At 37.1% G+C, this 26967-nt stretch overlaps 1 long non-coding RNA gene across 2 annotated transcripts in view; it reads right to left on the bottom strand.

The window, feature by feature from the left end:
• The window catches only part of LOC145683323 (uncharacterized), a 324002-nt gene that overhangs the window by 186637 nt on the left and 110398 nt on the right, over positions 1 to 26967 (bottom strand). For both annotated transcript variants that reach the window (XR_014131042.1, XR_014131041.1), the window contains exon 3: positions 4572 to 4595. This is a non-coding gene — a long non-coding RNA (uncharacterized LOC145683323). The remainder of the gene's footprint in view (positions 1 to 4571; positions 4596 to 26967) is intronic.

Raw genomic sequence — 26967 nt, 5'->3', positions numbered from 1 at the left:
TATCCCCAAAAGCCAACAAACATCTCAGATGGCATTTCTGCGATTGGAGAGACGTTTGCGGCAACATGGTAGTCTTGTCCAGGAACGAGGTATGGGTCGTTACCGCTCTGCAACCAATGAAGAACGTGCAACAGGAATATTGGTAGCAGTGGATGTATACCCATGTTAGCACGAGATACCTCGCTCAGGCCAGTGGAGTTAGCTAAAGATCTGTAGTGCGCATTTTGCACGAGTACATGTTTCATCCGTATCATATCATCTTACATCAGGAACTATCTGGCAATGATTTTCATGCCAGATTGCAATTTTGTCTATGGTTGGAAGGTATGGAAAACAGACAGCGCAACTTCATACCCACCATCTTATTTAGCGATGAAGCTACATTTACAAACACAGGACACGTAAACCGACATAATATGCATTTTTGGGCTAGGGACTATTTCAGAGACAAGTTATTCATCATCATCGGTGGTATCTTAATGTATGGTGTGGCGTCCTTGGTAACCATACCATTGGGCTATATTTTTTTGATGGACGTTTTACTGGTGATACCTATGCTGCACTTATCAGTGATGTACTATACCCGGAGTTGTTAGAGTATATTCTTTTCGCTGAAGTATAAGAATGTGGTATCAACATGATGGTGCTCCAGCACACAACGCACGCCATGTCAGAGCCTTTATTGGACCACCGTATGGCGAATAAATGGATTGGGCGTCGAGGTCCTATTCACTGGCCTCCACGATCTCCTGACCTAACCCCACTTGATTTTTTCCTCTGGGGTTATGTTAATGATCGGGCAATGTCCAACGTACCAACAACTACTGATGATATGAAGGAACGTATCCAAGGTGTGTGCATCTATCACTCCAGAGATGCTACATGGTGTACGAACATTCCTATGCCGCCGCTTACGGAGGTGTGTGGAGCAGAATGGAGGACATATTGAGCATCATTTGTAACATGGTAAGTGTTGAAATTATTTGCTTTACAGTCATTGAAATTACAATTTTTAACATCGCACATATCCGTAGAACTACTAAACGTTATTCTACTACTTTACAGGATATTAGGTTGTGGTTGTGCTGTTGTGACAGGCTTGCCTGGAATCAAAACAACTTTTGTAGTAAGCAGTTTGGTATTTCACGATCTATCAAAGAGGTATCACTCGCCCTATGTTGCGATTTGAAAATTCCATGTACACCCCTCTATACAAAAGCGGGGCGAGGGAACTTCTTTAACACAAATTTCAGGCTTTCTGTATTGTACATTGACTCTTAATACTTTTCTTATTTGATGCGTAGTTCGCTTGACATTGGCGTGTAATACTCAGTTTGAACACTGCACTTTCTATCTGAATGTGGGATCATTTTGGCGGCCATTTTGAAACAGACTTGCCTAAAATGAAAACAAATTTTGTACGAAACTGTTTGGCTTTCCACGATCTATCAAACAAGGTATCACTCAACATATATTCCCATTTGAAATTTTGAAATTGGCCCCGGGGCCCCATGATTAGGGCCCTGGGGACACCACGACAACATCATTCCACATTGCCTATGATGTTTTCGTTTTTCATTTTTTGTTTAATCGTTTCCTACTCATACGTATAAGTACTGGAAATTTTATCTGCTACAGGACCAATTTTGGGTTCTATCTTGAAAACGGTGCCCCATATCAAAAATTGTTTCCTACAAAAAATGTTAAATTTTTCAAGCTGTTTCGAACTTTTCAAGCCCAATTTAAAAATTTCACGTTCCTCCGTCCCCCCAAAATGGGAGGCGGGGAAAAACTAATGTTCGACTCGTTTCTTAGGCCTCTCAGTATTGTACATTGTCTCTAAATATTTTTCTTATATGATGTATAGTTCGCGAGATATTGGCTTGTACCACTTATTTTGACACACCCTGTATATATATTGTATATAAACATATATACAATACTGAATATTTTTACTTTTATATATTTAAAGAAACATCGGAATGTTCTAGATTTTCTCTACGAAGTTCAAGATTTAACCAAATCCGAATGATAAGACGTGAGAAATTATAAAAGATGAATTACATGTATCAAAACATGTACCTTAAAGTGATGAACCTTGAATTTAAATCTAGAATAACAAATTGTGTAACCATTCGAACTTGAGAAGCATGAAGCATCCTTTTGCTATTTTTCGTTAGTTATCTTTGTTATAGAAAAGTTCACGGTTACACTGTTCTAGAAAAAATAAAGAAAAAGTTATATTTCTGGGTAACAAAGTAGTGATTCTAAAAGAATTTTCACTCCTGAATTAAAAAATCTAATTTTAGTTTTTCTGCGTCAGGGATAGTTTTCGAGTAATCAGCACGTAATGTTTGTGTTTATAAAGCATTACTATATATTCTTGACACTATATGTTACATAGAATGTAGGTATGTGAAACAGCTGTCGACCTACATAATGGTTTATTTTTTTCTTTTATACTGGGTGTCTCTCTTGTCTCTAATGATACACCAGCAATAGTCTGCCAAGCTCGTGGGCTGCCACTTCCCTTCATAGCGTTTTCAAATGGTGGATATACCTTTATGAAATCTTTCTCCGTGTTCATCGGAAATGTCACAGCAATTACTGGGGAAGTAATCCAGATTTGAGTCCATGATCTACATCTTCAAGGCCATTTTGCACTCTAAATCCTGATAAGCTGCAAGCATTTCATTCACCATCTCCTTGTACTTAGTATTCTTCCAAGGAAGTTTTGGGTTACTTTCGTAAAACTCTTCCATGCGCGCTTTTCTTTCTCTGTGAGACATGCCTCAAAACCTCTATCTTTCTGCAGTTCTCGTATCTGCGGACCTACAAACACACCCTCTCTTATTTTGCAGCTGACAGTCGAGGAAATTTGTCAGCAACATATGTAAAAGTTGGCCCATTGGGATCCATTGCCTTCACAAGCTGTTTAGTAAGTTCAAGTTTTATATGTAGGGGTGGAACAAGAACATTTCTAGGATCTACAGGACTGTCCCGTTGCACATTCTTTTCACCAACTGTCCAATTGCGTTAAGCCACTCCTTTCTTACATAGTGGGAAGTTCTTTGCCGATTATCCTATTCACACAAAAAGTATGCATACTTCATGTAACCGTGTTGCATCCCGAATAATAATGCTATTACCTTGAAGTCACAACGCAACTTCCACTTATGTTCACTGTACTTAATTAAGTTCAATATCTTTCTGAGAAATTCATAACTCTCTTTGGTAAAAGTGGCATATGCAACTGGGATTGAACGCAGTTTATTCCCGATATGCAGCAATACACCTTTTAAGTTATCTTCGAAGCACCCAAAAATAATCTCCATTCAGCAGGTTCGTATGTTATGTGCAAGGCTGTCATTAATCCATGAATATCACGGAACTATTACTGGCAAAAGAAGACACAAAAGCACGTTCTCTGTTCCAGAATGTTATGTTGTATGTTTCGTGGAGAAGGTTATATTCCTTTGACCTGGAGCCTAATAATTCTGCTTTCTGTTTCCTCAGTCCTAAATCTCGCACTAAATCATTTAAATCATCCTGCTGTAATACACGAGGCGTGGGCGTACTCGTGCCTTGATACGGGGGATCCCTTCTTTTTTCCGGAGAAGATGTAAGTTCTGTAGTGCTACTTTCTTAACTATCACTCATCTCTTCTATATCTGTGGGCCTTGAAGGAACTGCTAAAGCTTCGGAATGTTCTACAGGTCGTCTTGCTGACGGCATATCCGGAAAAACAATATGTTTCTTTGATTTGCTGTTCGTGAACCCCAGAATTTAGGTTAAGCAGAAATAACAGTCTGCCAAATGGTCCCTTGGTTCCCTCCAAACCATCGGTAGAGCAAATAATGAAACATTTTTTCCTTGTCACCACTTAATTAATTTACAATAACATGTAGCACAACACATATTAGGTAACCACTTCTTATCAAAATCACCAGCTGCGACGCCAAAGTACTGCTTATATTCTCTCTTAATGATGGGTGTGTTTTTCTTCCTGTTCATCACAAAGGTGAACTCATGATGACAGAAGTTGTTAGCTGCGTACTTACAACCACGAGTGCGAGGCTTTCTTTTTACTTCACTTAAACACAAACAAAATGAATCCACATCATTTAGTTTACATACAGTAAGTAGTACAAACGCCAGATAAATACCAGATTCACACGCTGAGTTTAACTTACTAACTACTCCCAACATCAGATTGCAACAATAAAACATTGTTGGGAAAGTTTTCCAACCTCTAAAAAATGAAAGCTGTCAATATTGCAAGGTCTTACTTGCGAAATTCCCTTTTGTCACCATATACTATGTCTGGCATTTATATGAATATATGTAGTACACGAATGCTTGAGTTACTCGTAAACTACCCCTGACGGATCAAATCGGATGTCTCATTTGAACTTCCATGTCACATTCCTTACGTAGTACAAAATTTCATTTCTGAAATACAGCCCTTGTAAACAGTGTTATCAGTTAAATGGAATATCGCGTTAGTTGTCGTCGCATATTCCTATGGTCCTGGCATCATATTCATGCAAGAAGAATTAAACAATTCTTACCTAACCTTCCTCTTGGACGACGACCTGAAATTGTGAGAATTGTACACTTAGTATAGTTATTTCTTAAATGAAAATTAGGAAATATATAACCACTGAATACACTGATAACAAAATAAATACGATAACAAGATGCGCTACGGGTTCTCTTTTTAAAGAAATGTTGATTGCATCCATTTAATTGTATTATTAACTTCCGTGAAGTTAGTGCTTTTATTTTGCGCACGTAATAATATTAAAATAAAATCTAATAAACTAACATCATATCTTCAATACAGAACATAATAGCAGCACTTTCCAAACAATGAAATGTTATTGTTATGAATTAAACATACTATGTTCCTGTAATAAATGTCACTGCTGAGACATAAATGCCAAACAATGATACTATCACAATCACTAATAACTGTATATTTGTTCATGTTAGTCATGCGAAGAAGCAGGGTCAAAGTGTGTAAGTGTCTGGCAGTTCTCTGATTTCTTGTTGCAGTAGTGTTGACAATAAAATCAATATATCAAGTTAAAAATTGTTATTTGAATATTTCCTTCCTTAACAGTATAAATTTAGTTTTAACAGAGTAGTCAACACATTTTAAGCCTTAAGATAAAATCCGCTTCCCAGCGCAAATGCGAGAACATGTTTTGGTATCGTAGAACATATTTACAATTCTTGTGTTTCACTTAATGCTTATATGCATAGTACGGGTACGGTAAAACAACAAACTTTTGCATAACACTTCAATGTCATATCGTCGCTGCGCCTCGAAAAACCGCGTTGTTACAGATGTGTTAAAAAAGAGGTATGCCTTGCAAATAAACCTCAAAGCTGCAAGGCAGCGTCCTTATAATGTGATAATCGAACATTTCATTGTTTCGCCACAACAATGAAAAAATAATAGATAGGCTTCAAGTTGTATCCACGTACGTATTGATTCTGTATGTACATATAAAGGCACAAAAAATAAACCGACATGTGCTATGTAAATAGAAAATTAGTAATATAATATTGTTGAAGAAAACTACAACAATGTGCAGTGCACAGTATACCGAGAATCAATTTTATTATTTTTTCAAGTCTTTCTCTCTATATTTGGCAAAATTTGAAGAGTGGGATGTTTTTTGTTTCTCCTGAAGGGTTGCATTTTATCACATAGCGGTTCTTCAAGGCGCAGCGAAGGTTTCCAATTAAGTTACGATTGGAATGGCACTATGATATTCTATAAAACATTTTAAAACAATTACGTTATTTTATTTTTGTCCTCAAATGTAATATATGAACAATAAGTATGAGTACCTTTAATAATATGCGTGTAGGCTAAACAAGTTGATGAACATATTTAAACTTGATAACGAAACATGCCCACTATTCCATATGGATATATATCAGAGAAATGCATAAGGATGAATATGCTCCTCACTTCAGTAGTAGAACGTTAACAGCATTGAAAGTTAAAATATCGGTTCATTTACATTGAATAAACTATTTGTATACGATTCAATTTTTAACTAATATATTCGATAAGAAATATGTTTAGTTACAAATCAGTTCTTTTCTCTTACGCCGCTTCCCTAACGGAAAAAGTGTTCGGTAATAAACTGCTTTCAGTTTCATTCATTTGTTGTCTTGGGAACAGTTTTGTGACCCTATACAGGTTCAGCAATATCTGAAGAATGTCAAGTATTTCATCTTTTACGGCATTAAATTAAAATCTTCTCCTTCCCCACCCCAACCATAGGTTGGTGGGTAAATGAAAATTTTAAAACATTTCTCTCCCTTGGGAGAGCTGTTTTATGCTTTGATAGGGTCTTTTTTCGTAACTGCATCTAGATATATTCTACCATTATTCTTATCCTGGCTTTCCTTCTGCCTTTCCCTCCATGCACACGTTGATCTAATTATAGTGCCGAATCAGATTCCGAAAATGCTGTCTCTTCCTTTTTATATCACCTTCATTATCTGTCATTCTTAGTTAGCGCACTTTAGTACTTCTTAATACTTTCCCTTTCGGACCATAAGATGCGCAACATTCAGCGCTAATAGTTCCTTTAAAGTGCCTCCAGATTTATATTTCAGCTTTTCTCAGTGTCGATGTCTCTGGTCCGTCCACGCGCTCCATTCCAATGTCTTAATAAATCTTTTCCCAACAACTAATGACACGTTTCTTGATTTAAGCAGTCATCTTTTCGTATTACATGCATTAGTTTTAATCTTTCTCTTCTTCCGTTCAAGAATAATAGATTTTTTAAAAAGGGAAAATTCATAGGGCCTTCAATTTTATCTTCCCTAAGCCATAAATTTGTCCCTTTCTGCCCTACTCTTGTACTTTTTATCATTTTGGTTTTCTTCTTATTTATCTTCAATTTGCATGTTTTTTTAGGTGACTGTTCAGGTTTGCAAGTGCTTCCATCAACTCCTTTTTCTTCTCCAGTATCAGTGCTATGTCACAAAAAAAAACTCATTGTGCTGAAATCCTGTCCATTTGCAAGCACTTTTACGAATTTCTAATTTTTTGATGAATTTTCAGAACCTCTTCTATATAGATGTTGAGCAGGAGACATGAAAGTCAACAACCACGCCTTAATTCTTTACTTCTTTTTGATATCTTCATATATCAGCTGTCTCATTTCTGTATAGTTGGTATATTATTTTTGTGTCTATGTAATTAATCTTTAGGTCATTCAAAGCCGTGAACACAATATTAAAATCTAGGTTTTTAAAAGCCTTTCTTGCACCTACAAATGCTGTCGCAATTTATTTTTTATTCTCACTTAGTATTGCTTCCATTATTACCGTTTTTTCACCTGAATCCGAACTTGTACTTCAGTAGCTGTTCTTCGATATTCTCTTCCATTAGTTATGTTATAATTTTGCACAGTATTTTTGTAGCATGGGGAAGTATACTTATATGTAAAGTCAAACACAAACATAAATATCCGTGTTGTTGAAATTATCCGTAAACACAAACATAAATAATATTATTACTTATGGTATTAATATGTTCAGGTTCCAGAATAGAAAGTGAAGTAGGTAATTAAGTGATGCGTGTTAGATTGTGCTCTGTGGGAATGAGAAGGATATTTAGTCCGTTGATGTAGTCATTTACTTTAATTTGGCAGTCATATTTGGATAAGGATCAGCTATAAAGAGTTCCTTGTGACCGATTTATAAAAGTGATCACATCAGTGATGATTCAAACTTTAAAGATTCCTAATAGTTGTTAGTTTTGTAAATAGCATGAATATCCTTTATCATCAAAGTTGTTTCGCACACCTCACTGTTCTCCTAAATTATCCAACTATCAGCCAGAGAAGTCCTTAACAATATTAAACACATTATACCTTCAAATTTCATTTATTTCTCACTCTACATACGATTCAGTAGATATTAAGGTTTCTAATCCATAGAGATGAATAATTTACATCACCGAGACAACGATGCTTTAAGTTATAAATATACCTCTAGGAATAATAATTTAACACATTTCTAAGTATGATGTCCAGCAAGACCACCGAAATTGAATGTGCACGCTGCACAAGACATCCATATACTCGCGGGTAACTTCTTCCGCGAATATTAGCAACATAGTTGTTTGGTTTTTAGAAAGGAAATTTTAGCTTCCAAGGTTACAGTGTGGCCTCTTTATTGCAAACCATTACTGGAGATCAACGTTTGTGATGTTTTTTCTGTTGCAGTAGGTAGTTGGTCTTCTAATTTCGCGTTTCCGATGCAATTTCACATGTTATTTAAATTTTGTATTTCATATCATTAACCAGACTCTCTGATCTGAGAAAGTCGAAAACACATGGCTAAATCAACAACACCTGTCCGTGGCTAAGTGTCCTGAGGAGGGTAATTGTTGGTTCAATTGGCACCTCGAGTAATTCTCTTCCTCTCCCTCCCTCTTCTCGCATACACACGAGAGGGTAAGATGACTATAGTTATGCATCGAGTCCAGCCATAGAACATTACAGACTGAATGTGCGTAACATATTATTAAAGTTGAGACGTTAAAAAACATAAACAAAAATTCAAAATAAGTCTAGAGTTGTCTTTCTAGCGAACGTGTATGATTTGGTACTAACTTCAAGGTGATTTCGGTACTCTTTGGGTTAAATAGCGAAGACGCTTTATTTATAACAAAAATTAAAGTCCAGTTTAGTGTCTGTAAATGATCAGAATTAATTAAGGGCATTCTAAGATTTCATACCTTATAAATATCATGAATAATTAACAAACTTCATTGAGTATTGTAAACAAATTACTTTATATTTCAATAAAGATTACAGTAACATGAAGTTGTAATTTTATACTTTAAGTTGCGTAGTAAAGAGGAAATGGGCGATTTATAATATGAAGATGAAATCTCACAATCATTCTAGCAATGTGGCAGATTAGGGTAGAATACTCTATTGTTCAGGCAATTCTCACCATAAACCTTTCTGAGACTTTCAATTTTTTAAGTACATTTTAGAATTTCTCCCAAGCAAATACTAGTTCGAGACTGTTTATCCTCAAATCATTGTTTATTCCTCGTTTCGTTGAGAATGAAGCATGAATTCAGACTGTGCTAGTTTAATGTCTCTATTGAGTACCAGAAGCGAAAAACACCCGCTCAAATTGGAACAAAATGTGCAAGATAAAAATTCTTTTTCGATAATAACTTGTTCCTCCAGGTACATGACACAGATACGTCAATGCAGCCCAAAATTATTTAGCTTCATTTCCAAGAAAAGGACATATAAACTATGATACTGTAGTAAATGGTCTTGGTGCTAAAATTAATTTACTATTTTGTCCGCCCTATTTTTTCGTAATAACTACTGATTGTTATTTAATAAGCTCCAGCGTGAAGATTCTTTATTCTAAGATCACAGTTTATATATCGTTGTGTTCGTAATTACTAAACTATAAAACCCAAATACTATCCAACTACTGGGAAACCCAAATTTCCAACTATTTCCAAATTTCCAACGTTTCCAACTATAAAACCCAAATTCCGATATTATATACCTTCAGAACAAACATCAAGCTCAAAGTTGAAAAAAAAAGATTTGTTCAGGATAAATCCCTTTTCGGGAATAATTTGATCCCAAGGTACATGCCACGTGTGAGGTACAGTTTCAAACCTTGGAGCATTATTAACGAACTGAGGTACGAACCATGATCATAAAATGAATACTCTTGACGCTAGATCTTATTGAATAAGAATACTCTAGTAATTATTACCAAAAAATGGGGAGGGAAATTTAGTAAATCAGGGCTAGCACCAAGCCTATTTACTCTAGGATCATGGCAATTATCTACTTTTAGTCCATATGAAACAACGTTTCCAACCTACTTGCATGTCCCTATTGTGTACCTGAGGAGAAACCCTCTTAACCAAAATGAATAAGGAGGTAGCGGACAATTCAAATTTTCAAAAAATATTATTTCCGGTAATTTATCTTCAAGAACGTGAAAGAGTCACAAACGTTGTACCCATGGTAGAAATAACACATGGCAAGTCACCAACGTTTGCGTATTACTCGCGCGATGAAGTCACCTTCGACACATGCTCGGGAAAGGAATCGCAGTGTCGTCTGCTTACTCCCGTATATTCCCTCTGAAAAATCAATGTGAAATTACTGTTTTCTCCTGACTTCAAGATGTCAATTTGCTATTTCTGATTTAGATGAATGTTATATTGCTGGAAATTTATTCCAGCATGGGATTATATTGCATTTAAAAAAAGCACATAAAAAGAAAAGTAGGGTAAATAATGTATTTCAGTATATTCTTATTACATCCAAAATAATCAAACTTTCATCTACATATATAGACATATTTCCTCACAACCTTAGAAGTACTGTCCGATGTTTTTTTCTTAAAAGTGATCTCCAGTAACGCTAATTAACTTGCATTTGCCAAAGATACTTTTTTAGTGAGCTCTTAAGTTTCTCACTTCGCCACTTTCGTTATTTTTCTTTAAAATTTCTTTTGCGGGAAGAGTTTTTCAGTTGTTTGTTTAGTTCATTTATTTCTATGCATACTCCAAGTCGGATAAAATATGTTAATACTTTCGGTTTGAATTATTATCAAATTCATTTTTCATTATACCTGTTAATTTTCTAACGATGCCCCTTTTCTATGCAGAGAATTGCTTTTTTTTTTCTTTTTTTTTTTTGGATATTGACGAAAATATTTGTTAGTTCAGTTGACTGTGTCCAGACGTTTCTTTGATAGAAATGTCGCATTTCCTTTTGAGATTAATTTTGTCCAGTTTTATTTCAGTCCATGAAGAGGTTCTTTATCAGAGGGCTGTGAAAATTAGATTTGAAATTTGAAACCTACGCACAGAGCTATAAATTTAAGACTGTTCATCATGGTTATGTTTATCTAATGAACAAATTTTATCTTAATTTTCATTTTCATTTTCTGGTAAAACACATCAAAATTGCACTGTTGTACATAATTGATCATCTAGTACGGAGATTTTCAAGTATATGTCTTCAATTAATTTAGATCTTACTGTTTCCTGCTGAGTAGGAGATTCTTCGATAGCGTTGACATTTTCCCGTGAGTAAATAAATGAACACATTTTTTTTTCATTATATATCCTCCTAGTGTGTACTTAACTCCTAGAGAATCCAGATGGTCGTTGCTTGAACCCATGCCTCTGATACAAGAAAATTAAAACTATATCGTTTTAATTTCTTTTCCTGCATATTGTTGTAAAAGCTCCTTATTCGCGCTTCCTTCATTTGCGTTTTCACTATTCGTGGATAAAAAAGCGACCCAATTTCTAAAGATTTCTTTATTCGCGGATCTAATCAGTACGTATATACATAATAATAAAAAGGATTCCAATAGTTATCCAACCCAATATCCTTTGTAAACGCCGTCAAATGGACTAATAAAATGTAAAATAGACATTATTACAACTTTGTCTAAAGTATGTTCTTAACTGATATCGCCGCTGTATTGTTTCAGACTTTGATATAAGCCGCCTTCGCCGCGATTGCTGTTTTTGAGAATGTAAACAAACAGAATGAAAGCAACCTTATTACTCAATGAATAAAATGTTTTTTTTTAAATGCCGCCACATTATTAGACGTTCTGTCCTTTGGTAAGAGCCGCTTTGCGTGTTTTATTGTTTCATCTTTCCATTCATTACAAACATTGTGATCGAGTAACACGTCTCCCTAACTTATACAGTAATGTCAACTAAAAAGAGAGAAATAGTTTCGACACGAAAAAAATCTGTGTTACCACTAAAAGTGAAAATAGAAATTCTTGATCGTTTACGCCTTGGAGAGTCGTTTGCATCCATATCACGCTCATTCAATGTCAACGAATCAACTGTGCGATCGATAAAAAAATCCGAAGATAAAATAAGGTCGTCTCTAGCTTCAACTTCACTGTCAGCGAAAATTGTTCGTGATCCATCAATAGAAAAAGTGGAAGTGGCATTGTCATTATGGGTCGAAGACCACAACCAGAAAAGGGTGCCCCTGAATGGTCCAATGGTCCGGTGAAGGCAAAGCGTATTTCCGCCCATTTTAAAGAACCTGGTGGTACTTGTAGTGGTGAATGTACAGATGGAGGATTTCAAGCATCGGAAGGTTGGTTCAATAAATTTAAGGTGAGACCATCATTGCATAACATTAAAATCGTTGAGGGACCTGCATCTACAGACACTGCTACAGCAGAACGATATCCACAACAATTTGCAAACTTAGTACCTAATGGAGGATACAAAACTGTGCAAGTATTTAATGCATACGAAATTGCACTGTTTTGGAAGAGAATGCCAAACCAAACATTCATTTCTAAAAGCGAAAAGACTGCTCCTGGATTTAAGGCAGCAAAGGATAGAGTTGACTGCTGCTATGTTCTAATACATCTAGAGATTTTGTCATTAAACCACTGATGCTTTACAAATCGTTAAATCCTCGGGCTCTAAAGAATCAAAACAAGGACGACCTGCCAGTGTTTTGGCTTGATAATAATAAAGCGTGAGGTACAAGCGCTGTTTTTTTTTTGACTGGTTCCGGAATTGTTTTGTTTCTGAAGTTAAAACTTATTTTGTTTTTTTTAAAGCAGTTCTAATTTCGGACAATGTACCAGGTCATCCTCGCGAACTTGAAACTATACATCAAAATATAAAACTGGCATTTTTACCTCCCAACACGAAGGCTTTGCTTCAACCTATGGACCAAGGAATAATCCAGGAATTTAAGTTCTATTGCATTAGACGAACCTTCAAAATCGTATTGGATAATATGGAATGTAATCCTGATATGAATGTTATGGAATGCTGGGAGAAATTTAACATAGCAAAATGCATCGTAAACATAAAAGAATCATTGGAAGAACTGAAGCCACAAACATTGAAGTCATGATGGAAAAAAAAATGTGGCCTGCTCTGACTGTGGAAAATGACGAAGAATGTGTGCAAATTCAAACTTTGATTCCAAATATAGCCGAAATTGCGAATGAAATAGGACGAGATGGGTTCGAACAGATAGAATCAAGTGACATTCAGGAATTGCTTAAATCGCAAGATGAAGATTTGACTGAAACCAACTTGGAGGAAATGTTAAATTCACAGTCCATTGAAGAAGAGGCTTCAACAAGCACCGCAAACGTGACATTTAATTTGAAAAATGTTAGTGAAGGTTTAATAATGGCAAATAAGCTTTGTGATTTCTTTATAAAAATTGAGGGTGTAGGGTTATGACCGTTCGTGTATTTGGGAGATTTGTGTGGGGGTTATGACCGTTTGTGTGGGCGTTTTGACATTTCTTGAGTGTGGGTGTTTTGGCTGTGGCGGTTTTGACCGGTTCCCAAAATTGATCCGCCTATGGAACGACGTCTTATTTTCAAGAGGCAAATTGCAAATGGCACTGCTGAATATCAGTCTGAATCGAAGGAGCTTTTAAAAACTGCCAAGCAAGAAAAAATTACAAAATTCCTCGTACCATTGCTTAAGCCTGAAAATAATAATTAATCAATATGGTCAAAAACCCCAAATACTGTAAATTGATTATTATATATGAACTTGTTTTTAATTTTGTCACCTAGGAACGTATCCCCTATAATCTCATATAAGTTACAATTCCGTATTCACGGTTTCTGTTTTCGCGGCTTATTTATGGGACATATACCGCGCGAATAAAGAGCTTTTACTAAACTTCGATTCTTCATCAAAATGAAAGGAAAAATAATGTTTTCTTTTTCCCTGCTTCATCTAAATAAATAATTTAAGAAATAATATAAATATTAGCAAGATTAAACACGTAATATATTAAAGGAAGTATCTTAAGATTGAAAATATTGTATAAGAAAGGTCACAAATGTGAAAACATTTGAATAAATTATCGTCTATTACCCTGATAAAGAAAACAAAGTTAATATAAATGATGAAAAAATATGTGAATTCAAGTATAAGTTTTCACTCCAAAATCTGTCATAAACCATTACTAAATTAGAAAACGAGCGTGTATGAAAATTAAAGTTACGTGATTTACTTGGAGCTTTGAAAACAAGCACCCAAATATCGGCTTGCTAAGTCTAACTCATGCATATTTTTTATTGAATAACTACCCTGGTTACCCTGGGACTTCGCTATAGACTCTTTCATTTGCTTTTCCCACGGCCCTTCACTTCTCATAGCCCTAAGAACTCTAATTTTAAGTGATTGTGAGATACTCTTATCTTATTATAACAATTGAAGCGCTTAGGATGAAGGTGTTATGTTACATTGGTCAAAACATTGAATTCTGGCTTTTCAGGCACGTGTTTTGTGTTAGTCATGTCACATAACTCATCATTTAGAGAGTCCGGGTCCAAGTGAAGAGATTTGGAAGAGAGGGTGAATGCTAACGGACGTAGTAAAAGTCAATTTTCCCGGAATGTACAACTTTTTATATCTTTAACTGCTTCAATTGGAACGCAAAACTCTTTTCTTCCCGTCTTTCCTTTTAACGCAAATATCAAAAAACCCTGAAATAAATAAATAATTAAGATGATTATACTCTTAAGGGATTTTGGGGAAATAGCCATTTTGTTTTAACAATTACAACTCCAACTCTTTTTCTTTTTTCTAAGGAAACAATAAAAAAAGCAGAAACATATCTTTAGTTGTTTCAAAATTACTTATTTTAAATTAAAAACCAAAACACCAATTCTCATACCAATAACATTAATGGATTTCCAGATATGACTGTCCAATTAGGGGAAACCATACAGTTATTGGCACTTTAAGGATTTGTTTTCGTTCATATCTTTATAACAGACTTATTTTATAACATATACTGGTGATATTTTAATATATACTTTCTGGGAATCTCTAATTGAATAATATGTTGAGAAATTACAATACAAATGTAAAGTTTGGCAATAAAAATCAATTTTGTAATGTGACAATGATCTTACAGTTATTGGCACTCAAAAAACAGTTATTGGCACCCAATAAGGACAGTTATTGGGACCATTATAAAGCATACAGTAGAAGATACAATTGACAGAAATAAGGCTTGTAGGCATGACTGGAAGTAATATCAATTATTATTTTATTAATAAACAAGAAATAGACATTTTAGACCTTCAACATTATGAAGCAAGAACAAATTGAAACCGTAGAATGAACATCATATTAAAAAAAAAACGTGAAATGCACAAACAAAATTGTATGTTTCAATGGTTTATTTGAATCAGTGTCATTAATCTCGTCCTCATCTATGACCACATTCACTGTCATCCTGTAGAACGTAGCACCCGTGACACACAAATCCATCTTCTATATCTTCTGGTATGTGTTTCTTATGGTACTTTGCAACGCAATGACTGTGATATTTGCTGTGGCACAACTCGCATTCAAGATCCATCCTTCCGGAAAAGAATGGCTGAAAACAGTGTTTGCAGGATATTACCTTGCTTCGCGCAGCTGATGACGAATCGAAGTTCAGCCTTCTTGTGAGCCTTCCATTTTGTAATGATTCAGACAGTCCTTTGCCTTGTTCAGGTTAGAAGTTGATAGACCGCTTATCTCCGTTGAACAATCGAGATAGACCTCATGCTTTGATTTCTTTGCAGGTGCTTTTCCTCTGCGTTTTAACTCTTGTTCCTTTCTCTCAGACATTTTCCTTGTTTGCTTTCTAATCTATTCTTGTTCAGCTAATTGCTTTCTTCATTTTTTTCGAGCAAAATAGCTTGATATTTATGAGACGTTATTACAAACGGCAGTCTTTCTACATTTCGCTCCCCCTTTCTCTTAGGAGTTTCTGGCCATACTAAAACATCTTGCAGCAACGGGTGTTCGGTGATTAACTTTTTTGGAGTTGAGCCGGAACCTTTTTGTAAAGCATTTGCATCTGCCATTGGTAGGAGTACTAGGATTTACTTCACAAAGAGTATGAGCATCACTAGCAGTATCTCAGTGGTTGAAATCATTGAGTTGGATACATGCAGAGGATACAGATGAACCTTGCTGATTGTTTGCTTGCACCGACTGAAGATTAACACATCTCTCTACCGAAGACTTAGACCTACTATTATCAACAAAATGTTGAAATAAGCGATAGAGTACATGGAATTGTTCGTTTTTATGTACAAGGACTTGTTCATTGTCAACTTCCTGAAGTCTTCTCATTACATCAGTTCCTACTATACTTTCAAACTAGGTTCTGGTTAATACTACATCCTTAGTTAGCTCATTACCACCATGTATTTCTTGAACTGTTTGCTTTGGTTTTGCAACGCATTTAGTGTAATCTATGTTGTTGGGATCAAATGAGTGTGAACCGCATGCCATAAATCCATTTTGTATAATAGATGGCGAAATGTAAGTGTCAACTGCTTGTTTCAACAGAGGAGCAAATTTAGCTTTCGTCAGAGACTGCAATTTATTCTCAAGTTGGCACTCTCGTACCACTTGCTTCCACTCATCCTTCAATGGTTTAAATACGGCAACGTCAGCAGGTTGCAATATTATTGTAGAATTGGGGTACAGACCAATGAGTTCAATTTGAAGCTTGCAGCAAAGTTCGCTAAGTTGGTAAGTAAGATGAGTTTTATGACCGTCCACAAAATATATAATCGGGAACTTGACATTTTTCGATTTTAAATACGGATACAACACATTACCTATATATCCATAAAATACTTCGGCTTTCATCCACCCGTTCTCACTTGCGACTGATACCCTATCCTGTAGGCACAGATAGAGCCACATCATTAGGCACACGAACATAAGGGAAAACTATCATTGGGTGTGTTACGTCACCTGCAGCATTGAAAGTAAACATAACTGTTAAAGACTCCTTTGCATTTCCGCTAACACCTTTCCAGTTTTCGGGCAAAGCAAAAACTTAGTTTCATCACCGTTGTAAACACGTGTTGCATCCTGCAGAACATCTGTAAGGTTATTGGCTTCAAAATACTTCTGTATATTATGAAACCATGATCTTATGTAGTTTTCTGTTACACAAGCACTCGCAGTTGTAACAGATTCGCACGTTCTTTCCGCAACCGCACGATTTCTTTGAAAGAACGATTTATACCATCCATCTCCCGGCACGTTATTTGGAAACGGATTAGGACGAGGATGTTTCACGAGAAAGTCCTGAACACTTTTAAGAATATCCTGTTTCTTTCTGGGAAAACCCTTTTCAGAACATTTTATTAACAATTCCACCAACAATGGTTCTTCCTCTTCTAAAATGGGTCGTGGTCCGGATGAAGATTTTGATTTCTCAGATGGAACTGTAAGGTAGACCGATGAACGCCATACTGTTTCGATGCAGTCTTTATTCCTATACCTTTTGATATTGCTTCAAGGGAAGCACTTCTCTGTTCTAGTGCGTATCTTTTTCTTCCAATCTTTGGCATTGTGTGCCGATATCTGCAACAATAAGAAAACGTTTCGTAATTCATTTTATATGAAATAATTTAATTTTGACATTGATCTAGGCCCTACCATAAAAAAAACAAAAAAATGAAAAAAAACTAGAAACTAAATGCCCATGTTGCTAACACCAAGAATGTCCATAACCGTCCAGACGTTTGGGACTAACGTTTTGAGTCTCACAGAAGACTTTTCTTTACCGGAGTTTCTTTACTCCGTTATTCACATTGACTTAGGATAGCTCGCCATTGTTAATAACTATGCTTGTGTCTGACCACGCGCACTTCATTGCTGACTAGCTGAGTTTTGAAAAATACTTTCTTGCTGTAACTCAAAGTTCAAACTATTATAATAAATTTTGATGGTGGGGTAGCTCAGCCGGGTGGGCCAAACGTTGCCAGTCCGCCCCTGAACTAGACTACATGAACAAATAACTTCAATAGGCATATTAGACATATTTCATTACCAGAACCTATTCTGCTGCAAATCCCTACAGTCATTGGCATGGCCATTTATACAGTTCTTGGCACTGTGCCAATAACTGTTATTTATTAGAGTAGGAAACCAAAATTTTGACCAAGAATAGATGTAGAGATGGAAAGCATTATTGGACAGTCTTCAAGCTATTTTATTCTTCAGCATCAGAGACAGAGATTGGCACTCTAGTGCCAATAACTGACATTTTATATTTCCATTCGTATAGTTATTGGCACCCCATGCATTCACTTGAAAGACAAACAAATCGGTTGAAAATGTACCATTGGAATGATTAGTAGACCCAATTGCTCTCGTGCAAAAAATACTAAAACATTTTAAACAATAGCAAACTAATTACATTTCTCTTAAGCTGATAGATATCCTTAACAAAAAGTATAAGAATTAGCTGCAAAATTGAAAAATCCAAATAGCTTCCACTGTCGACTACACTTTGCCTCCAACTGAAAGGTTCCCGGCAAAACAAACAACGGGAACGCGAGCAGAAAGGATCAGAGCTGCCAGCTGCAGGAAATATTTACCAACACGTATTCATTTTTCCTTAGTGAAGAGAAAAAACTAAGGAAAGTGCCAATAATTGTCAGAGTGCCAACGACTATATGGTTTCCCCTATAACCGCACTGGATTCTTCCTCTCTAGGGAAAATATCAAGAAATGCTTACAGACATATTGAATTAGTTAAAGATATAAAGTATAAGATATAAGATATAAGAACTCCAAATATCGAATTTCATGTCTCTAAGCTTAAGAGATTCCGAGATATCGACATCTTACTACAATAATTGAAATTGCTACCCCTTTCTCATTCTCGCTTCATTTTCTTCTCGTGTAGACCAAATATAACAAAACGCAAAAAGAAAAAGGATAGTATAATCTTTTAAAATGATAAGTTCATATACAAAAGTCCATGTCTTTAACATTCATAGATTACAAGGTATGGAGATTTTAGGATAATAACTTCCACTCCTCTTTCTCCTCTTTTTCTCCTCTCCTTCGAATTTCCAAACATGCTTTTTTTCTATGTCCTGTCCCTGTTGGTAGTTGATCAGTCAGTCAATCAGAACTTCTTCTCTTATATAGATATATACATAAGAAACAAATTAATGTCAAAAGCAGTATTTAAACTAGTAGTTGCAAAGAACATATATGTTGTGTTAGTGTATAGAGTATATTCATTCATATGGTATTAATAAATTCATAAAACTTCTCCGGCTCAACCGCAGATTTCAAAATGATACCCTTATTGCTTTGCAATTGATATAATTCTCCTGCTTCTAAAATGAATCAAACTTGGCTTTCTCTTCATCAACTTTTCTATTGTGTTCACTTTACAGCCATAGACAGCGCTGAGGACATTTTTAAAGCTTTCAAAATTAAAGTAACAAATAAAGTTGAGTTCTGTTTAAAAACGTGTACAGTACAATATAGGATAATATTTACACATAGAAAATGTCATACACGACAGCTCATAACAAATTAATCAAATGTTAAAAATAAAGAAAACAAAGAAACTCTTCAATAGAAATACAACTCGCAACCTGTCAACCGAGAGGGCGCGACAATTATATCTTTTTCGGAAGGTCAGTGATTTGGAGTCGTCACGCCAATGGACATGCTGCGCGAGGGTTTACCTTATCTTATTTCTCCTATGGTTGTACCGTTAATAACGCTCCTTCACTACGACAAAAGGAGAAAAATGAAATGAAATCTTTATGTTTTAGGTCCCAAGCTTATGCCGGTTAGGCTAAAGGAGACGGTGATGGTGAGAGATGAGTGATATGGTGGAATGAAGTAAGTGGGAGAATCCCGAGAAAACCCACGAGCAGGGTGTTTGTCCACCACAAAGCAACGGCGCAAGCTAGGATCGAGCCAGGGACCCCAAGCACCGGAGGTGAACGCTCTAGCACTGAGCCACCGCGCCCCCTACAGCGACCAATGGAGGTATGAACCATGATTCTACGACAATTAGGGATGACTGTAGTCACTGTAGTTACTTAACACATGGACTCAAAAGGTGTATTACGGGTAAAATTCAGATTTTTTTCAGAAGAATTCCTCTTTATACTAGAGTCATGGCTTGCACACCGCTTTAATGCTTGTTTCTTATGATGTTAGATTTAATCGGTAGCAAACGCATTGTCCCTATCACTTATTTGAGGGGAGAAATTCCGGATGAAAACAAAAATTCTGAAAATTTCCATTTCCAAATTTGGGCAGGATTTTCCCGCTTCATGTATAACAGATAAATTTAAGTGGTACTGTTGAAAACATTGCTAAGACAACAACTCGTTCATGGTTCTAGGATAAGTAGGGATCTGTCAGGATTATATTTTAAAAGCTGTAAAATCACCCTTTTCTTTTTTCTTCGTCCACGTTTGTATCGCCAGTCCTCAGTATCACAGCCGGGACTGTGAAATGAGCATAAGACATATACTTGCATGCTTCCTCGCTTGAATGAATTCAAAACACTCGTTGTGAAAGTCTTTACTAGAGATTTAAAAGCAAATTCCTACGGTCGACACCATTATACAGATCTGTACTAAAGTCCCCAAAGCGTTAATTATCAGATTGAGTTTTCTAACCACAATAGTATGGGCATATACAGTATATACAGTATGCCGCTAAATTTGATACAAAAGCTGAGGAGTGATTCCTGAGAGCAAAACAAACAAAAAAGTTCCAATAAACATAGGGCGAAAACCCCATCGTTTACATGTTATAGGCTGCCCAACATGAAAAAATGAATTTTAAAGGGGCAGAGCTTCAAAACTATGAGACCTACTGTAAAAAAAAAACTAAATCTTTAAGTTTTACGTTCCAGGGTTATGCCGGTTAGGGTAGAGGAAACGGTGATGATGAGAGATGAATAAAATGGTGGAATGAAGAAAGTGGAAGGAAACGTGAGAACCCAGAGGAAACACACGAGCACGGTGTTTTTCCACCATGAGGACCGCACGGCGCGAGCTGGGATCGAACCAGGGACCCAAAGCACCGCAGGTGAACGCTCTACCAGTGAGCCACCGCGGAGACCTACTTTAGTCCGGTCAAGACTTCACTAGTAAGTACCCTATCCAAAAGTGCGAGTCTGTGAATCCTGAGGTGCGTCCACAACAATTTTTAAAGAGGGAGTTTGACTACGGTACTACGATATAAAGTACTCTACAACTAGCTCCATAAATATTGTTGCTCCACCTTAGGATTCTGAAACTTTTTTGGATAGAGCACATACTAGTTCCTAAGTGAAGTCTCGACAATAGTACAGTACATCCCATTATTTTGGAGCTACGGACTATATTGTATATATCAGTGTTGGGCAAAATCAATTGAAATCAATTGCAATTGATCAATCAATTGAAAGTAATTGCTCTGAAAATCAATTGCAATTGATTTCAATTGCAATTGATTTCAATTTGTAATTGACAATTAATTTCAATTGCAATTGAATTCAATAATAAAATTTGCAATTAAATTTTCGTCAATTGTTAATTGGTCGCCAGGCAATTGAAACTTTTAATTGTTAACTGTCAATTGCAAAGGGTGCAAGTGAAACATTCAATTGTTAATTGGAATTGAAAATTGAAACTTGTAATTGTTAATTGTAATTGTTAATTGCAATTGAAATCAGCAATTAAAACTAAATATAAGAAGATGTGTGTATATTGTATTGTCCACTTGTTACTGTTTTGCATATTTCAAATAAGGTACTTTTAAGGAATGCTTAATACCTACCATACCTTTCCCCCCTGAGAAGAAAGCCGTGAAACTAAGTATTTTTTAAATATATTATGTTTAAGGTTCTATCTCCCTCGAAAGAACTCTATATGCCCGTCATGCATACAATAGGAATGAGCACGAGCGAGTTCGAGCGAGTCTTCTTTAAAACTCGACTCGACTCGAAGCAGACATCTTTGAGTTCGACCCGAGACCTCGGCTCGAAAAATTTCCCCCAACTTTTACTCGAATTCGGATCGAGTTTCCACTCGAGTCGAGCCAATTCGAGCTAAATCCTTTGTGTAGTTCCAAGTACTACTATCTTCAAGTATCCTACATAGACAATATAATTATCAATGATACTACTACTACTATTATAACTAATTATTATTATAACACCGTGTACCTGCATACACATGGAATATAGGCGGTTTGTACTGGAATACTAAAAATTAGTTGACTGTCGATCTCGGTAGTCAAGAAATCTTCAGGAGGCAAGGACATCGGTCACGAGGCTCTTGGTGTGAGATCAAGAGGAGCAAGTATTCGGGCTCGAGCCAAAAATTGTTAGAAGTTATGGGACTCCAGCCAAACATGTTTAAAACTGCTCGACTCGGGTTTAGGGTTGTCAACGACTCAAGCGGCTCGCTCACAGCTCATTCACTTATCGAGCCGAACCGAGAAGTGAGCCGAGCCAACAGCTCATTCAACCGAGCCAGCTCGAGTCGATGGCTCACACGAGCCGAACCGAACCGAGCTGATTGCTTACCCCAACCTAGCCGGTTCGAGCCATTGGCTCAGTTAAGCTGACTCGAACCCAGCCTATGGACTCGTTTCAACGGAGCTGGTTCGAGCCATTGGCTCCAATGGAGCCGAGTCGATACCTCGTCTTTACCGAGCCGGTTCAAGCAATAGGCTCAATTGAGTACAGCCGATGGGTAATCCCAACCAAGCCAGCTCAAGCTGTACGCTCAATTGAACCGAGCCGTTCCGGTTAACATCACTATTCCGGTTGGGCTTCTACTTTGGCTAAAAAATTGGACCGTGCAGTTCTCAGTCTTGATGGTAAGAATTACAAAAAATGATATGAAATCTTTAGTTTTACGTCCCACTATTATGCCGGTTAGGCTAAAGGAGACGGTGATGATGGGAAATGAATGAAATGAAGAAAGTGGGAGGAAACGGGAGATCCTCGAAAAAATCCACGAGCACGGTGTTTGTCCACCACAAAGTCCAAACTGTACGAGCTGGGATCGAACCAGGGACCTCAAGCACCGGAGGTGAACGCTCTACCACTGACCCACGCGCCCTCTGGTAAGAACTACAGAATATACTTATATTAATGTTCACGGCGTCATTAACTTGTTCCACCACCAACGAATTTCGAGGTACTTTGTTTTGCATCTTTTGGGCGTGTTTTGTTTCGCTTTGTGCGCCTAATCCCACATTTTTTGCATCACCGGAAGTGGGTCAAAATGGGCCTACAAATATGGCGGAACAAATTATTGCTCTTCCGCCACTTCGAGGTCGTTTCCTTCACATCGTTTTGAGCCGTTTTGTGCGTCTACTTCCGTTTTCTGCGTCATGGGAAGTGAGTTAAAATGAGTCACCAAGGAGGGACGAAAATAACCAAGAGTTCCGCCACTATTGAATCTCGAGGTCGTTAACTTCACATCGCGTACCCTTTTGTGCCTCTATTTCGACGTCTTGTGCTTCACTGGAAGACGGTCAAAATGGGCCTCAAAGGTGGGACGAAATTGACCCACTGCTCCGCCACTACCGAATTTTGAGGTTCTTCCTTTCGCATCGACTAATGAATCTTTCGTGCCGTTTCGTACCCTTATTTCCACGTTTTTTGCGTCACCGGAAGTGGGTCAAAATGGGCTTCGAAGATGGGACGAAAATGACCCATTGTTCCGACACTATCAATTTCTAGGTCGTTTCTTTCGCATTGACTAGTGCCCGTTTTGTTACGTTTTGTGCCCCTATTACCACGTTTTGTTCGTCACCAGAAGTGCGTCAAGATGAGCCTCCAAGGTGTGACGAAAATGACCCACTGTTCCGACACTATCGAATTTCTAGATCGTTACTTTCGCATCGTTTAGAGCCTTTTTTTAAAGTTTTCTGCACCTATTTCTCGTCTTGTGCATCACGCGAGGTGAGTTAAACGGGGCTTTAAAGTGGGAGTTAAATAGCTCACTGTTCCGCCACTATCGAATTTCGGGGTTGGTTCTTTCGCATCGTTTAGTGTGTATTTTGTACCGTTCTGTTCGCCTACTTCCATGTTTTGAGCATCACCCGAAATGCGTCAAAATGGTCCATCAATGTCTGAGGAAATAGAGCCATTGTTTGCCACTATCGAATTTGGAGGTCGTTTCTTTTGCATCGTATAGTGCCTGCTTTGTACTGTTCTGTGCTCCTCTTTCCACTTTAGTGCGACAACGAAAATGGGTCAAAATGGCCTACAAGTATAGCGGAATAACTTAATGCTGTTCCGTCACCATCGAATGTCGAGGTCGTTTCCTTCACATTTTTATGCATGATTTGTGTCGCTTTGTGCATCAGTGGGAGAGGGTCAAAAAGGACCTTGAAAGTGGAATGAATATGTCTTTTTCTGCTATATTTGTAGGTCGTCTTTGAACCACTTTCGTTGGCCTACAAAACGTGAAAATATGAGCAGAAACGGTAAAAACATGCACTAAACAATACGAAAAAGCGACCTTGAAATTCGATACTGGTGGGAGAGTGGATCATTTTTCTTCCCACATTGAATGCCCATTTTGATCCACTACCTTTGATTCACAAAACGTGGAAATAGGCTTACTAAACGGTAGAAAACACGCACAAGACGATGTGAAGGAAACGACCTTGAAATCGTTCCTGACGGAACAGCATTAACTTGTTCCGCCATATTTGTAGGATAACATTGACCCATTTCCGGTGACGCAGAAAACGAGGAAATAGGCGCACAAAACGACACAAAAAATTTCCATGCAATTAAGCTAAATTTCCATTTAAGTTTGTAAGCTTAATTATATGGAAAATTTTATACATTTTTCCTTTACGTTGGTCTACTTTACGTTGATTTGGGACTTTTAAATTTTTTTCAGTTTTCCACTGAAAAGTATCTATAATTCAATAACGAAATAATTATAATTATAATTATTATCTATATAATTGAATTCATTGTAATTTGTTCCATAACAAACACTTTACCATTTCGTACTAGCTGTTATGCCCGTTCTTCTAACGGATCAGATAAAATATCATTGTAAACAAACTGGACAACGGGAGAACAATGAAGAAACATTTCTAAAATTGGATATATTTTGTGTGAATATATATCCAACAATGTATATGTGTTTTCATTGGGAAGGCCGATGGGGGCTGAATTTCAATGTAAACACTATCGGGGGTGTCAATATACGTCTGAGCAATCCCAATAAATATAGATTCGACACAAATTCTACTACTTTTACATGTCCCGGTGAACCCCCCCTCAGACCCCCTTGGTTCGTATTGCGAAAAAATCTCTGGCCCCCACCAACCCCCAACCAATACCGCAAAAACTATGAATGTGACACTAACATCTACCATTTTCTACTACTTTTTACATATGCCGGTAAAAGTCCCTATAATCCTCTGGTTCCAATTTTGAAAAAAAAATGCCTCTGGCCCACAGCCGATGGGGGCTGTATTTGGAAGTCAACGCCTGTGGAAGTATCACCATTCATCTCAGCGACAGCGAAAACTATGGATTTGACACTAATATCGGTCACTTTCCATTATTTTTACATGTCTCGCAATTCTCCACCCCCGGTGACTTCCGGCCCGTATACAATGGTGGCTAAATTTTGAAAATCATCTCTAATGAAAGTATCACCATTTATCTCAGCCCCCGCGAAAACTAGGGATTTGACATCGGTCATTGTGGATTATTTTTACATGTCTCGTGATCCCCTTTATAATGCCTCCCTTTGTTAGCTGATGGGGGCTAAATATGAAAGTAAACGCGGTCTTGAGTTTCACCATTGAGCTCAGCTATCCCAAAAACTATAGATTTGACATTAATATCGGCCATTTTCGATTATTTTTACATGTCTCGGAATTCCCCCCTCTGGTGACCCAAGGCCCGCATACAACGGTGGATGAATTTGAAAGTCATCGCTAATGGTAGTGTCGCCATTGATATCACCAACCGCGAAAACTATGGATTTGACACTAATATCGGTCATTTTGGATTAATTTTACGTTTCGGTATCCCCCCCCCCCTTGTTGACCCACGGCCCGCAGCCGAATACGGTGAATTTGGAAGTTAATGCGATCGGAGTTTCACCATTGATGTCAGCGGCCGCAAAAACTATGAAATCGACACTGATATCGTTCATTTTCTACTACTTTTACATGTCCCGGTAAACGCCCCCCTGAGACCCCCTGGTTCGAATTTTGTCGAAAACGCTTTGTCTTGGTGTTGGACCTGCACCAAGGCCGCACAAAGGTAGACAGACAGACACAGGAACAAACTCTATTTTATTTATATTAGAAAGGTCAGATCTGCCGTTATTGTATTAGTGCGGTGCTTGAGCGATTGATCGTAGAAATTCAAACTCCGATGAGTGATAATTTCATAGGATTGTTTTGTTACAAGTTTAAACTCTTTAGTCAGTAGAGGAGAGGGCGTGAATCATGGGTCAGAGTTGATGACAATGTGTTTTGGTGGGTCTGTGGGTCACAGTGTTCAAGAGTGGTTTATGATGGGTGGTGGGTCACAGTGGGTCACGGTGGGTCGTGGGTCACGACGGGTGGTGAGTCAATTGGCCGTGGCTAAAGTTTACATTGCCCCACGCCCTCTCAGAACTACAGTGTTGAAAATTAATCAGTGAAAATCAATTGCAATTGATCAATCAATTGAAAGTATTTGCTCTGTAAATCAATTGCAATTGAATCAATTGTCAATTAATTTCAATTGCAATTGAATTACAGAATTCAATTGCAATTACTTTCCACTGCAATTACTTTCAGTCGATTGATCAATTGCAATTGATTCTCATTTATTAATGGCCAACTGCAATTAACAATTAACCATTATTTTTTCAATTGTTAATTGCAATTAACAATTAAATTTACAGAATAATTGTTAATTGTTAATTGAATTGAAATTTGCCCAACACTGGTATATATATAATGTAAGATCTACGGTAACAGTAAAACAAACAGTAAGAGGTGTTTTCATACATCAAAATAAGAGAAAAATTCATAAGGACCTGTATGGAAAAGTGCATAGCTCCATAGTTAGGGACTCTCGC

This window comes from Thermobia domestica, chromosome 4 (assembly GCF_964235325.1).
Source record: "Thermobia domestica chromosome 4, izTheDome1.hap1.1, whole genome shotgun sequence".
Lineage (NCBI taxonomy): Eukaryota > Metazoa > Arthropoda > Insecta > Zygentoma > Lepismatidae > Thermobia > Thermobia domestica.
This window is presented reverse-complemented; position numbering and strand designations above follow the sequence as displayed.